Genomic DNA, 14,905 nt, shown 5'->3' with positions numbered 1-14,905 from the left:
AACGCAGAGCTGTCACTTAAATTAACAGAAGCAAACGATTGAGACGGTTTCCGCTTTTAACCGGCGATACGAGGTTAATGTCTGGCTGATATAAAACCGTCAAATAGAAGGTTCAATAAGACCCTTCTAAGAATAATTATTAGTGTGTGTGCCAAGAAACTGCAACATAAGTGGTCGTATTTGTAAAGAGAGGACTTTGTGGGGGATGTTTGAGAAAACGGATAACGTGCTGCCGACCGTATACTCATGAAAAATAAGATCTCTCAATAAGTTCAAAGTTTATATAAATTAACAGAAAAATCCTATTCTAACGTTAAGGATTACTTAAGCGATGAAAATGCTCGGGTGTGAATTGCTCTAACTGCATAGCGTAATATAAATTTACTGTGAGATGGTGATAACAAAAAAAATTACCCGGCTAGTTTGTCGGGTGCATTTGGAACCCTCGTAGCTTTAGGTTTAAGTTGGCGAACGAAGTTATCACCATGCCCTTACAATTATGTAAACATATTATATGTTTGAACGCTTGCATGAATAAGAAGTTTTGAATTTGAATTTTAAATTTTAAAAAATTTGAATTTGATCAAGCAATTTCATTTTCCTTCGACAATTTACTGCGAAAAATTACAGTCCACTCATCGATGATAATAGTATTAAAATAACTAAACTCAGTGGGTGCACTGGGTTTCTCACCAGGGTATGCATACAGCAGGAAAATTGCATAAAACGGCCAAAATTCTCCTCTTTAACGAGTTATATATAAATTTTAGGGTAGGCAGTGCTTTTGTGCATGTATTAGGTGCACGCCACTGACTAAACTTATATACAAGACGATTCAGTAAAATTTGCCTCGATAGAAAAAAATAGTATTGCCTCTAACTAGAATTACGATTTTCTTAGCCATTAATTTAAGTTCCGGGCAGTGGCATGCACAGGGTTTCTGACCAGGGTATGCATAAAGAAGGAAGATGGCATAAAATTGAGAAATCCTTCCCCTTTATGAGTTATACAAAAATGTTAGGGTATGCATTGCTTTTGTGCATGTATGAAGTGCACGCCACTGGTTCCGGGATATAGTATAAAATACGTAACATGTAGCCTAGTTAGGGCTTGCGGCCTGAGTGTACAGAGTTCGATCCCCGGCACGCAGCTCTAAATTATCTTGGAATTTTAAATATCACATGCGTTAACGTTAAGGGAAGAAAGACATCTACATTCCAAACTAACAATCTTGTTAAAACTGGAAAAAATTGAAAAATATACTATTTTTGATTTGATTGATTTTGATCAAAGGTGTTTGTTTCTACGAATTTGTACATGGCCAGCACGGCTTTAAACGTCCTCCTCTCACAATAAGGAAGGGTTTAAGGCCGTAGTCCACCACGTTGGCCCAGTGCGGATTGGTAGACTCCACACACCTTTGAGAACATTTTTTTTTTTTAATTTATTTAATGTGTATAAAAGACTTGACTAACTTTAACTTTGTAATCAAGAAATACATTACAATAGCTCATTTTAACAAAAAACCATTACAGATCAAATTTCAATCTGAGAATTATATAGGATGGAAGAACCCATGGAATGAAACTTATTTAAAGGAGAAAAGTAACTTTGGTATTCCAGTTTATAACATCCCAAACAAACAAAATGGGGCAAAAATTAAATAAAATTAAAATGCCTTATAGAATTAAAAATAACCAGTTCAATAGTGGGACAATGAATGTTCCACAGTTGTTAATAATAGTAAATTCGCATGACAAAATTATAAATCAGATCGTACAAAAGATAATTTTATTTTTATATTTTAAAAAGTGGATGCAAATAAATAGTGGATGTAAATTATGGAGAGAACTCTCAGGCACGCAGGTTTCCTCACGATGTTTTCCTTCACCGTTGAAGCAAGTGATATTCAAATTGCTTAAAACGCACATAGCTTAGAAAAGAAATTCGAACTCAGCCCTCCGAAATTAAAGTCGAAGTCCTTTAATTTTTAAAACTGATATTTCGACTAGTCTAAAACTACAATTACATTTTTGCCATTTCTGCCAAGTTCACTAACCCACATCCACACGGGTTGAATTTTTAAAGTGGGTAATAAAGCTATAACGAGTACCCACTTTACTGTAATTTATTCTAAGCCATGAGCTCGCTTCCTCACTCGCCAGGCGAGTCAACTAGGTCAAGTACTTTGCAGTACTTACAAAATACCGTATACACCGAATATATTGTTGTACTACCCGCATTTTTTGAATTCTACTACAAGTTAGCCGTTATCTGCAATCTCTCCTTGTAAGTAACGATGCAGTCTAAGATAGTAGGGAGCGAATCTGTTAGGATTAGGGCATTTATACGTATGACACCTTTTTTTTTTATACAGACAAAATGCCTGACGCATACCACTCCGTTGGGGAAAACGGAGTATTTATCTGGGACTTACACGCACTAAAAACTCTGTGTCCCTCGATAGATCTATAAGTGAGAGCACGGGATTTACTTGCGTATTCACCGCACTCATACGTCTGAAGCCTGCTCCAACGCCAGACCAGAGAAAATTCTGTGATTTTAAATCGCCAAATCGCCAGTTTATAAATTACGCAAAACAGCTTTAACAGGGAGCATCTACAAATGTTTGGAAGGTTCAACCGGTTGAAATTCAAAATTTATTTATTTCGAGTGGGCCTAATGTAAGCATAAATTAACAATCATTGTTCTATCTTGTAAGATGAAATGGGAGCGGCTTGCTTCCAAGTAACCTTGTCAAGCTAATGGAGTGATTATAGTCGTGTACTGAATCCAGAATACCGTCATCATAATCACATTAACCATTACCGTTGAAGCAAGTGACATTTTAGTTGCTTAAAACGCTCATACTTGCTGGGATTCGAACTGGTGCGTGCTGGGATTCGAACTAGGCCGACCGAAAATGAAATCGAGCTCCTACCCAATGCGCTATCACCGCTTCCACATGCCAGAATACAGTGTACAATTTCAACTATGGGAGAATAATTTGTTCGATCTGTCTGATTCTTTTTTTTAGTTCTTTGATAAAAATGGGCACAGTTGGCAAGACCGGAAATGATTAGTTCAAGCTGTCCCCCTGCTCCCGTCGAGGGGACAAATCAAACTTCTTATTCCTATTTGCACCACTAAGAAAACAGCGGGGAGACAGACTGGAAAAAAATAGTTTATTTTGTCCCCTCGTTGGGAGCAGGGGGAAAAAACTTTTTATTCCTATTCGTCCCCGAAGGGACAGAGCATGCGGACAGATAGGAATAATCAGTTTTTTTAAATAGCCGACATCTCTTACTTTAGTTTTGGGTATTGACTTATAACTACTTCTTTTAAGTTAGTTGCCGTGCACCGATGGGGAATAACTAAAAAAATCATAATTTGAAAACGGAAAGTAGTTAATTACTTCTTTTAAGTAAGTTGCCGTAAACCGATGGGGAATAACTTAAAAAAACATAATTTGAAAACGGAAAGTAGTTAATACAATTTACGCTGAGCCCTTTGCATATTTATAAAAAAATCCTTGGAACACTTCGCCACGTTAACTATTTAATAATAGAAAAATAATAATCTCATCAGCTTAGTAAGATTATGAATATTGCATTTTTGCTGAATTTTTACCCATTTTTTTTTATTTGTCCTTAAATTTAAAACATCTTTGCCTGACTGTCAACTGTAATATTTAGATACGAGTTCAATTCAAAGAGCCTCTTACATTTTAATCTAACATTTTTTTAAATAAATCTGAGTTATATCTGTGTTACGCTACAGAATAAAAACGTAGGGTGTATTTGGCCAAGCGTGAAACGTTAATTGCCCTTAACCCTGTGTTCTCAACTTCATTCTCTTGAGACTTTCGTTGCGGTAACCAAGGGCACAAATTATCATTATGGCCGCCTCTTTGAATAAAATAAGGGGGTGTTTATGATCAACTGGAGTGCTCGAATCAGCTTAACGAATTAGAAGGAGAGTTGAGATAAACTTTTATCTATCTTACTGCCTTTACACGGGCAATTCTTGCATATATGTACATATGTTAGCAAATCTGCCTTTGTACGTACAGTTGGTTAAAGATAAAAAGGTATCTTCGTTCATGTTAGTCAAAGTTTTGCATAATCTGTGGTCGGTATAAGTTGGAGTAGAAACTCAAAATGACAGGAACCCAGATAAAAAAGGAAGATCATATAAAATGGTGGGAAAAATAGATGTACAGAGGAGTACAGACGGAAGGTTATGGAAGTTATCTCTTTGTGGTTAATTAACAGTGGGATATAAGTTCAGATAGATTGATGTTTGAATGTATAAGTTAACGTTGTAAGATATGAATATGGGGTTTTATTCATTGTATGAATTAATTAATACACTTTTATTGTACACCAAAGAAAAAAGTAGTTATACACACAGACCAAGAGACTACGATTTGGACTTATTGCTACATAGCGGTTTCTACCAGGCAACCAAGTACGCAAAATGAAAAAAACATACCGAAAATCAGTTTTAAATATATGTGTGGATATATAAATCTGATGTTCGGAAACGGTTTTAACAATTTTCATGAAATTCAGAACGCAGGGGTTTCGGGGGCGATCGATCGGTCTAGGTAGTAGTTTCATTTTTAGAAAACATCGTTTTATCCGTTTAATTAGGCAATATCATTAGAATACCATGGAAAATTTCGCCACCATTTCGGGTTATAATAGCTTAGGAGGGAAAGCGGGCGGTCCCGAAACTAGGAGATCCGGTTCGAGTCCAGACAATTATTTTTTTCCTCTTTTTTTGTTCGGCATTTTCTTTGTATCGCAAAACAAACACATTTAAACAAATTGAGAAAAACCATTAAATTAAAAACAACACTCTGGGACCACCTCTGAGTTATAACATACCAAACAAAATAGAGTCATCAAAATCGCTTCATAATTGGCGGAGTTTTAGCTTAACAAATATAGAAAAATAAAAAAAAACAAAAGGACAAGGGCGTTGATAGCGCATTGGGTGGTAGCTCGACTTCACTTTCGGGGCGCCGAGTTCGAATCCCAGCTCGCCTATACATAACCTATCAGTTATGTGGGTTTTAAGTAATTAAAATATTACTTGCTTCAACGGTGAAGGAAAACATCGTGAGGAAACCTGCATGCCTGTCTACATATTGCTCTCTAAGGTGTGAGGAATCCACCAATCCGCACTGGGCCAGCGTGGTGGACTACGGCCTTAACCCCTTTCATTATGGGAGGAGACCCGTGCTCTGTAGTGGGCCGGTATGGGTTGTTGTAATAAAAAAAAACATACAGTCTAATATTGAGAACCTTATTTCGATTGGGAATTCTTATTGAGTCGGTTGAAAATAAAACTCAAAGTCAAAGTCAAAAATATCTTTATTCAAGTAGGCCCATAGCGGTACTTTTGATGCGTACATAAGAATTACACGGTAGTGAGATGATGGCGATAACCACATTCGTAAACTTAAAACTAAAGCTACGAGGGTTTTAAACGCGTCCTGGTCTAAGAAGAATCAAACAACAAACTAAGCCGGGTGTTTTTTTTTGTTATCACCATCTCACAATGTCATTTTAAATTATTAGAAGAGCAACCTGGTTAGAGCAATCATTTACAACCAAGCTTTTTTATCGATTACGTAGTCCTTTATAATAGGACTTTTCTATAAGCTTACGTTTAATACAAACTTTGAACTTTTTAAAACAAAAATATATTGATAAACTTGCTGTGTGCCACCTCATCGCATATCACCCGTCTTTAATTTAAAAAGTGTGAGTTTATTATTAAAACACCTTATTCGAAAAACAACATGGTAGCTTACAGAGAATGTAAGTCTTTGTTAGCTACCATATTGTTTTCCGAATGTCTGTAAGTAGGATCGCTGTAAAGCAAATAATTTACAATTCAAAAGTTCCACTCTAATTAGTTAGTTACACGAATCCGTGGGGATTAACTTGTGTTATGCGAACAACTCGCATGCGAAAGCAAATATTAGCGACTAGCTTTAGCCCGCGTCTCCGTCCTGGTTCATTACGGTTGTTTGCAAATGCCTCTGGAACCGTTTGTTTCACTGGGATAAAAAGTAGCCTATGACACTCTCCGTCCATTAAACTAACTCCATGCGAAATTAAGGACAAAAAAAAGATAAATGTTTGCTTAGTTAGTGGGTAAAGGAATGACAAACAAACAAACACACTTTGGTATTAATACTAATATCTAACATAATCTCAAAAATTTATATCATTCTTTTTTTTTCACATATTTATTTCTTTTTTCCTTTATATAATTTTGCCTGTTAAATTGTCAAACGTTTGATAATAAGACCATAAATATAGGAATGACATTGCCTCCTGTAACACATTTTAAACTACCGCAGGAGACAGGGCATCACACCAATGAAATGTATATTTTTTTGATAAAATAAAGATATTATTATTAATCTTAGATATTCAACAAATCTACAGACAAACAGAACAATCTATAATATTAGTATAGATTAAATAATAGAAAGATTTAAAATTCAGATGCAAATATATCTAGTTTTCAATTCAATGTTCCATCTAGGATATGAAAAATAGAAATATACATTTTGTAAAAAAGGCTAAAAACAAGCCGGTGAGACGGCTGCTTGTACAATGACTGGGGGTTTGTTAATTGCAAATATCAACTCTAGATAATACGGATTAGGGTTGAATTTAGATAAGCACTATGCAAATTTTCCAATGACTTCTTGAATAGTTCAATACAAAAGCGATAGCGGGTGAAACTTTACGTATATTATTTTTTAAATTTGACTAGTTACCATCCGACATAGATGTGTCAATGCCGCCTTGCTTACTTTATTTCCAGTACGATGTCGCTTAGAAAACTTGTTGGGGTGTTGGTTTAATGTAACTGCTATACTGCTAGGTAAGACTGCATCATCACTTAGCACCAGGTGAAATTGCAGTCAAAAGCTTACTTGTAGTGGAAAAAAATAATTAAATATAGAATATTCTTATAATTTTTTTAAATTATAAAAGCTGATTTTTTAATCTGTGCATACTATTTATTATTCATATAATACACAATTTATCCAGGACCATCGCGTCGCATTCCACGGACCGCGTCCTCACTTAGTGATACTAATTATTTTTTGCCTCAAAATTAAAAAAAATTAAAATTATTCGCGTTCAAACATAAAAACTCTTAAGCTTTAGTATTATTAGTATATACGAAGCATAGATAAATACATTTATTTTGAATTATTGTGACTATAAACTTAAATCCCAATAAATAAAAATGTATATGTACCTTCATTCTAAGATATTGAGAGCTGTTAAATTTTATATAAGAGTAGATTTTGCCCGCGGCTTAGTCCGCGTTTTTCGTGTTTTAATAACTAAATTGGTTCAGTTGTTTTCGCGTGAAAGAGTAACTATATACATCAATACAAAATTTTCATTGCTAATATTTGTATATAAGAACTGTCTTCATCAGTTGAGAGAGTAGCTGGTTAACTTTATTTTACTGAATAACCACCACGCAGTACTATATTTCACAAAGAAGCCGGCAAGAAACCGAAGAGTTTCTCGTTAAAGTATAAAAATGTGTAATTAGTCTCCCACCATAGTCTTCAACTTGCACCACAACTCTATAAACAGGGGGGAAAATATCCAGGATCGTAAATATGTCGGGTTTTATAGTTACGCGCCCCTGCGCAGGGTTGCAAGGGTGCCTTTCTTCCACCGCTTGTTAGGCTAAGGGCGGAAACACACTAGTGGCAAGACTGTCTTTATATCTAGTCATAACGCGATCGTTTTGTCGCTGTACCTACCGGTAGCATAAATCTTCTCTTGAGCGTCTTTAGAATCTCGCTATTCTGTTCATATATTTCTGTTCTATATTGGTATCTGAATTTCATGGCTTCCTATTTGCCGTCGCCGGCATCTGCACGTACTTTCGCTTCTGTACTGTGTGTTATTTAACCCAAAAACTCCTTCTTACCTAAAGAATAAAGAGTCAGACTTACGTTCTTTACGTTCTACATTTCAAATATAGAATCAAGTTGAGTTATAAATATCCTTTTTATCCCGTCTTGCCTTTTATTTTTTGCCCTTCTTGTTTGAAAAAGATTGATGTGAGTAAACAGATTTCTTCGAGATTTGCATCATTATTCTTAAAAAAAGTCGAGCAGAGCAAAGCGATTTTGGTGTGCGTCTTGTGAACTTTATCACAATACGGAGTCTACCAATCAGACTGTCGTCACGAGTCGCGCGTGCATTCGGGGCCTTAGACTGATTCTACGATTGCTATCTCTGCCCAGGCTTGCTTAGGTCTTGAGCACTTTATTTTATTACTCAGCTATCTTACATAACCGACTGCCGCGTTGCAAGAAGTCGCCCGTGAAAGCGGGGCCTTTTTATAATACCACGATTGCTTATCTGTGCTTACTTCCTTAGGTCTTTTGCACTTTATTTTAGTACTCAGCTATGTTATATTTCGCCCGCTGCGTTGCTAGAAGTCGTATTGCAAGCATGGCCTTAGACTGATAGTCCGACAACTTGCTTATCTCCGCTCCGTCTTGCCTTCAGCTCTTTATCCTTGCTAATATTATAAATACCAAAGTGTGTTCGTTTGTTTGTCCTTACTTTAAGACCTAACTAAGTTACTATTATTAGTATTTTTAATTTATCTGTTTTTTTTTTAATTTTTATTCATTTTTTGTTTGTTTTCTTTTGATTGTTTTCTTTGCATTATTATTAGTATTTCTCTCTATTCTATTTTTTTTGTATCCTAATTTTAAATAAATCCATATTGTTCGCGTAGTTCATAAGTATAATGAGAATAATAATGTTATTGTTAATTAATGTAGGTGGTCCGTACTAATTAATTGATAATAAATAAATAAATATACTAATCATTTAGATTTTTAGCTGTTAAGCGTTAGTTGAAAAAACGGAGAAAAATATTGGCTACTTTTTATCCTACGGTAACAAACTGGATTCCCACGGGATTCGTAAAAACCGTCATGAACACGGGTACCAGCAAGTTTTATTATAAATAGCTGTCTTACATTACAGTCTGTTTGTTGCAATAAGTCGACCGTTAAGTCATGACCTTAAAATAATACCACGACTGCTTACTGTGCCTTGTGCCAGAGGTCTTTAGCACTTTATTTTATTACTCAGTTTACTTTGCCGACTGCAGCGTTACAAGCAGTCGTCCGTGAAAGCGGGGCCTTATAATGATACCACGTTTGCTTATCTTTGTCCAGTCTCGCTTAGGTTTTGAGTACTTTATTTTGTTACTGAGTCATCACCATTATATGGGAGTGAATGGTCTCCGCGTACTTTTCAGGGATAAAAAAGTTTGTTGAACAGGGGAACGGGAATCGCTTTTTAGGTTCGGAAGACAGATTCTATCGAGACGAAGTCAGCAAGAAACCGAGCAGTGTCTCTTCCAAGCTACCTTGTCGTCATCGGCGTGCATAGAGGGTATGCACAGGGTATGCAGATGATATGAAATGAAGAAACTCCAGTACGAGTTATAAATACTCAAGGGTAGGCTTTTTATAACTCTTACAATGCCTATTCTTAAGTTTCTTATGACTCGTACTAGAGATTTTCTTCATTCTATATCATCTGCATACCCTGTGCATACCTGCTATGCTTGTCGTTAAGAATTTCATCAATCCAGGATTACCTTCCGAATAATGTTATAGAAGCGTATATTCTGCCCCACAAAAAACTTCTGCACCTTTCGCTGACGAAATGCAGATATAGTTATATCAAAGATGAATTACTGCTTTAGGCAAATAGCTGTTTATTTTTTTACCATAGTAGTACAATTAAAGGAATTTTAATTATGCATACATTTATAATATTGACTTAATGCAAGTACCTACAATATCTAGGTGTAATCTATCGTAAAAGGCAATACAGAACTGGTTGAAAACAATTTAATTTGTAAATTTATTCCAATTCTCAACGTGGAACGCATGTGTTGCAGAATGTGGACTTGAATAATACAAAGGAGAATGGCGAGCTCCCATATAGTTCTGGACCCAAAGTTAAGATTCGTTCATGTATAAAACTTCTGATACTTGTAGTCCTAAACTAGACTAACATAAAAGTCAGTCAAATAAAGTTCGGGCAGAGTTACCTCTTCAGATGAAAACGAAAGAGCGAATGAATTTAAATGATCGTATAGAAAAAAGACTCAGATACCAAAAATGCAAAATTCAAAATTCATTTATTTCAAGTAGGCCTAATTAATAAGCACTTTTGAAACGTCAAGTCAGTCGGTTTTAGTGACTCAAACACCGGTTCGGAAGGCAGATTCCACTGAGAAGAGCCGGCAAGAAACTCAGCAGATTGCTCTTTTTCAACATAATTTTAAAGTTTAACAATCTTTAGAATTTTTCTGTTTTGTGAGAGATGAGAGCGGAGTGGCCTGCTTCCAAGCAGCCTTGTCGTTAAGGAATTCATCAATCGTGTAGTAACCACGATTTGTTAAATGTGTTTTAATATATTGTTTAATTTTAGGTAAAGGTAGATCTAATATTACCTACGGTATCCGTTTACAATAATGTAAAAAAAAACCCTTTACGGAAAAACGACGGGGAGTTATGTTTGTCATGTTTGTCATGTTTGTGTGTTTGTGTCTGTCTGTAGCATCGTATTTCCCGAACGAATGGACCGATTCGGGGATTTTGTTTTTTTTTGGTTTGAATGGTTATTAGTCGGGAGTGTTCTAAACTATCTTTGATGAAAATCGGCGAATTATTCATCTCCCTCAATATGGGTATCAAATGAAAGGGCTTGACTAGTAAAATAATGTACACTGTACTGCAGGTTTTTTTTTTTTTTTTTTTATTTTAAATTTATATGTTATTTTTATAACTAAGGAAATGATTAATCTATTTGGAAAAATCCATACAGATAGAGATTGACAGAGGATACATTTTACGCAAAGAAAATAAAGGGTTTCTGCGTATTTATCATCATCATCAAATCAAACAATTACCGGCCCACTAAAGAGCACGGGTCTCCTCCCATAGTTAGGTGATAAGGCCGTAGTCCACCACGCTAGCCCAGTGCGGATTGGTGGACTCCTAACACCTTTGGGAACATTATGACTCTCAGGCATGCAGGTTTCTTAATGATGTTTTCCTTTACCGTTCAAGCAAGTGATATTTAATTGGTTTATACGCACATAACTTATAAAATTAAGAGGTGCGTACTGGGATTTGAACTCGGTCCCCTCGAAAGTAAAGTCGAAGTGGTTTATCACCGCTGCGAAATTCTGTCGAGGTTGCGGACTTAGATTTGGATTATTATAAACTAGCGCTCCCCTTGACTTTCTCCAGATAAGTTTCCCATACAAATACTTCCTTCCGCTATCCTACACATTATATCCCCCTCCCACTTAGTCGACCTTTCTTAAGAATTAGGCTGTCAAATGCAAAGTTTATTTAAATCGGACCGCTATCTCGTTAGTGTACCGCATGCTGGCAAATAAAATTTAATCCCCTATTTTACTCGTTTGGGTATAATATTCATAAATCCACAATCATGTAAATAAGACTAGTAGTTCAAGTAGGTATTAAGTAAAGCAAATTAAGCTATTTACGAGTAAGTAATTCAATATCAATGTTACTTTTTGTCACTTCACAGCTGTTAATGCTAAAAAACATAAATGTATATGCTTGTATTTGAGATGATAATAACATTGTGTGCGAAGGCCCTAAGTCATCCGCTAGCACTTAGCAAAAATAAGAAATTAAACAGTATGAGGTGAACAATTATTTTTTTACGTTGCAATTAATATGGACGTAATAAATAACATGTTTAAAACATGTGGCCAGCATGTCCACAGTTATAACAATATTTTGTTTAACGAATTCATCTGTAGAAATAGACTTTACTAGTAAATAAAATTGTACTGTCTGTTTGTAGTATCGAAATAGCCCTTTTCTACAAGCACAATCTGGTAAGGTTTCGGCCGTGGCTAGTTACTCGTACAAACTTGAGGACAACAAAGACTCGTGCCGCCAAGAAATTTAGTGCTCCGATAGGATGCCGCGTAAAAACCGATTAGGGGATCAATGTTATCTTGGGGAGATATTGAATGGAAATTATTCGTTATCTCCTGAAGGTGATCCGGCGTCAGAGCGAAACGTGCGTAGAGAGTACATTGCCGTAGATCTGTTTGGTAAAAAAATTATAAATTACACGGTACAGATTCTCCTGCTTTTCGCGGAGTATGTATGAAAAATGAAGCTTGATTTTCATTGTATATCATGGAATTCCTCTTAGTAACGCTTTCTCCTATCCATTATTGAATGTAAAAGAAACCCCATACTCTTATCTTACAACGATTGATCGTTTTAGTATCTCTAAGTATCAACATAGGACATTATAAACTCAAACATCAATCTATCTGGACTCATAGTTATAATAATAATTTATATGACCCTCCTTTTTGATCTGGGTTCCTGTCATTTTGAATTCCTACTCCAACTTATACCGATCACAGATTATGCATAATTTTGACCATTCTGAACGAAGATACCTTTTTATCTTTAATCAAAAATGTGCGTACAAAGGATGACAGATTTCTTCTGATGACTTTCTCGCCATCAGAAGAAATCGAATAGCATCCTTGATGAAAAGAACGTGGGTAAGCAGTAACGGCATTCTGAGAGCACTAATAAATCGATACGACTCTCCAATTTACAAGTTGTATATTAAACTCTACGTAGGGCTGCCTGGACGCAGAAATTTTAATTTGTAACTTTTTTTTTTATATTGCATATTAATATTTAATGTAAGTTTTTTTGTTATTTAGTTTAGTTTTTAATTATTCTATTTATGTTACAGTGTAGTGCGTAGTGATGGGTCATAGATACCAAATAAATAAAAGGCAGATTTACAAACAAATGTAAATGCTGTCTCGCTACCATCTTAGAATGCTTAACTGCACTAACTAGTAGTGGAATAAAAAACACGCCTCATATTGGTTTACCTTAAGTTCTGCGTGAACATCGCCGAAACATAAAGATCTAAAGAAGTGTCGAACTGCGCACCTCTCGCTCATCTTAATCGGTAAATAATATCCTCATTATCATATAAAGTAGCAAAAGGGTGTACATATAACAATAATACCTTTAATAGTCCATCCATAACTGGTTATGAAATACTCATTATACGATTTTTTTGTGTTAATTCCTTACTAGTATTTATATCTAGAACTTAAGCATTTAGTATTAGCATATTATAATGTACCTTGAGAATTCCACGGCTGTTTAAGTGTAATTTGTAGTCTAGAAGAACTGTCGATTTCTGGTCCGTTTTGGGGCGATTGTGTAAGAAGATAGCCACGGAACGTTAATGAATACAATCGGTTATAGATCGTTAAAGGCAAATTAGTATTGTGTTGAAATATGGTGAACTTGAAAATACCTTATGAACACCTTATGAGAAAGTATAATTCATACAAAAATGATGTCTGTGCAACTTAAGTAACCAAACTTACTTATTGTTCGAAATTACGATCACGTTTTGTTTTGGAATTTTCCTTATTTTAAGGACAACAAGGTATGTGAAATAATACTTATTTTAGTAGTACCTATCACTAAAAGCTATTGTAGAAAACCCACCAAACATTGTAATAGTAAAATAATTAGTTTTTAGATAAAAAAAAGGCATTGTAGGCGCTATAAAACGCCTACCTTAAAGCTTTTATAACTCGTACTTCACGCCACTGATTAGAGAAACAATGAATCAATCATTTTTTATTTTACTTGAATATATGGTACATGCAACAGTTTACATAGGTGTTAATTAATTTTTATAACTGTCACATATCATGGCCAAGATTGGCGTGCAAAAATTTGTCATTAAGATATAATGATATCAATTTTCCACATGAAATAACAGACATTTAAATAAATTAAAAGTAAAAACAAAAAAAAAAGGAAATAAAAACAACAGATTAAGTGAAAAATGAATACTTCAAAAATAAAATGAATTCATGAATGTCTATTATTCTAGAGAGAACTATCAGGCATGCAGGTTACCTTACGATGTTCTCCTACACCGTTAAAGCGAGTGATATATATTGATTGCTTGTATTATAAATGAGTATAGCTACGAAAAGTTGGAGGTGCTAGTATAGAACATCTCTTAGCTATTATCCAATTCAATTTTGTTTCGAATTCCGAGGATATTAGTTATGTAAAAAAAAATAAGTAAATTGGTTTCGCCATACTGGAAAGTTAATTAAAAAGTCGCAAACAATAATAATGGAGGTTTTTCGGTCCAGGTAGCTGCCCCAAAAGCGGCGCCCGAGCTTAATTAACTAGAAACAATAACGTGTGATTTATTGATTGGGCCATAATTGCCTCTTTGGTCTAGTAGTTGGCATTTCCGACTACGGATCACGAGGGCTTGGGTTCAGGCATAAAAAATTGTTTGATGTTTTCAGAGTGAACAGTGCGTTGAGATGGAGAATCTATTATAGGGTATGTTATTCCTTACAACGAAAAAATAAATAAACATATATATATATAAATTACAAAAGATAAATATATAAATTACACAATACAGTTCGTTCGCTAATCTAAAAATTATACCCCAACCCACCGCGTCGCGTCCCTATCGCCCGCGTTAGTAACACCTCGGAAGGCATGCAAAGAGCACGTCTTAGAAACTCCCGCCATGTGTCCGTCAAACTGAACGTAGTCCCATTTTTTTTGTGCTTGGCAGAAAGCTTTGTCGCTACCTCCGTCCCTTGGGCGGGACGGCGGTTATCGCCTTTTGAACTACAAACCACAACGGCATGCCCTTCTCGTTGGTTTTACTAGACGCCCGTTGTATACTTCCAGCACGGCTAGCATGGGCTGGAGACAATAATCTCC

This window comes from Pararge aegeria, chromosome 25, assembly GCF_905163445.1.
Source record: "Pararge aegeria chromosome 25, ilParAegt1.1, whole genome shotgun sequence".
Lineage (NCBI taxonomy): Eukaryota > Metazoa > Arthropoda > Insecta > Lepidoptera > Nymphalidae > Pararge > Pararge aegeria.
The sequence above is the reverse complement of the archived record's forward strand: the minus strand, read 5'-3'. Positions refer to the sequence as shown.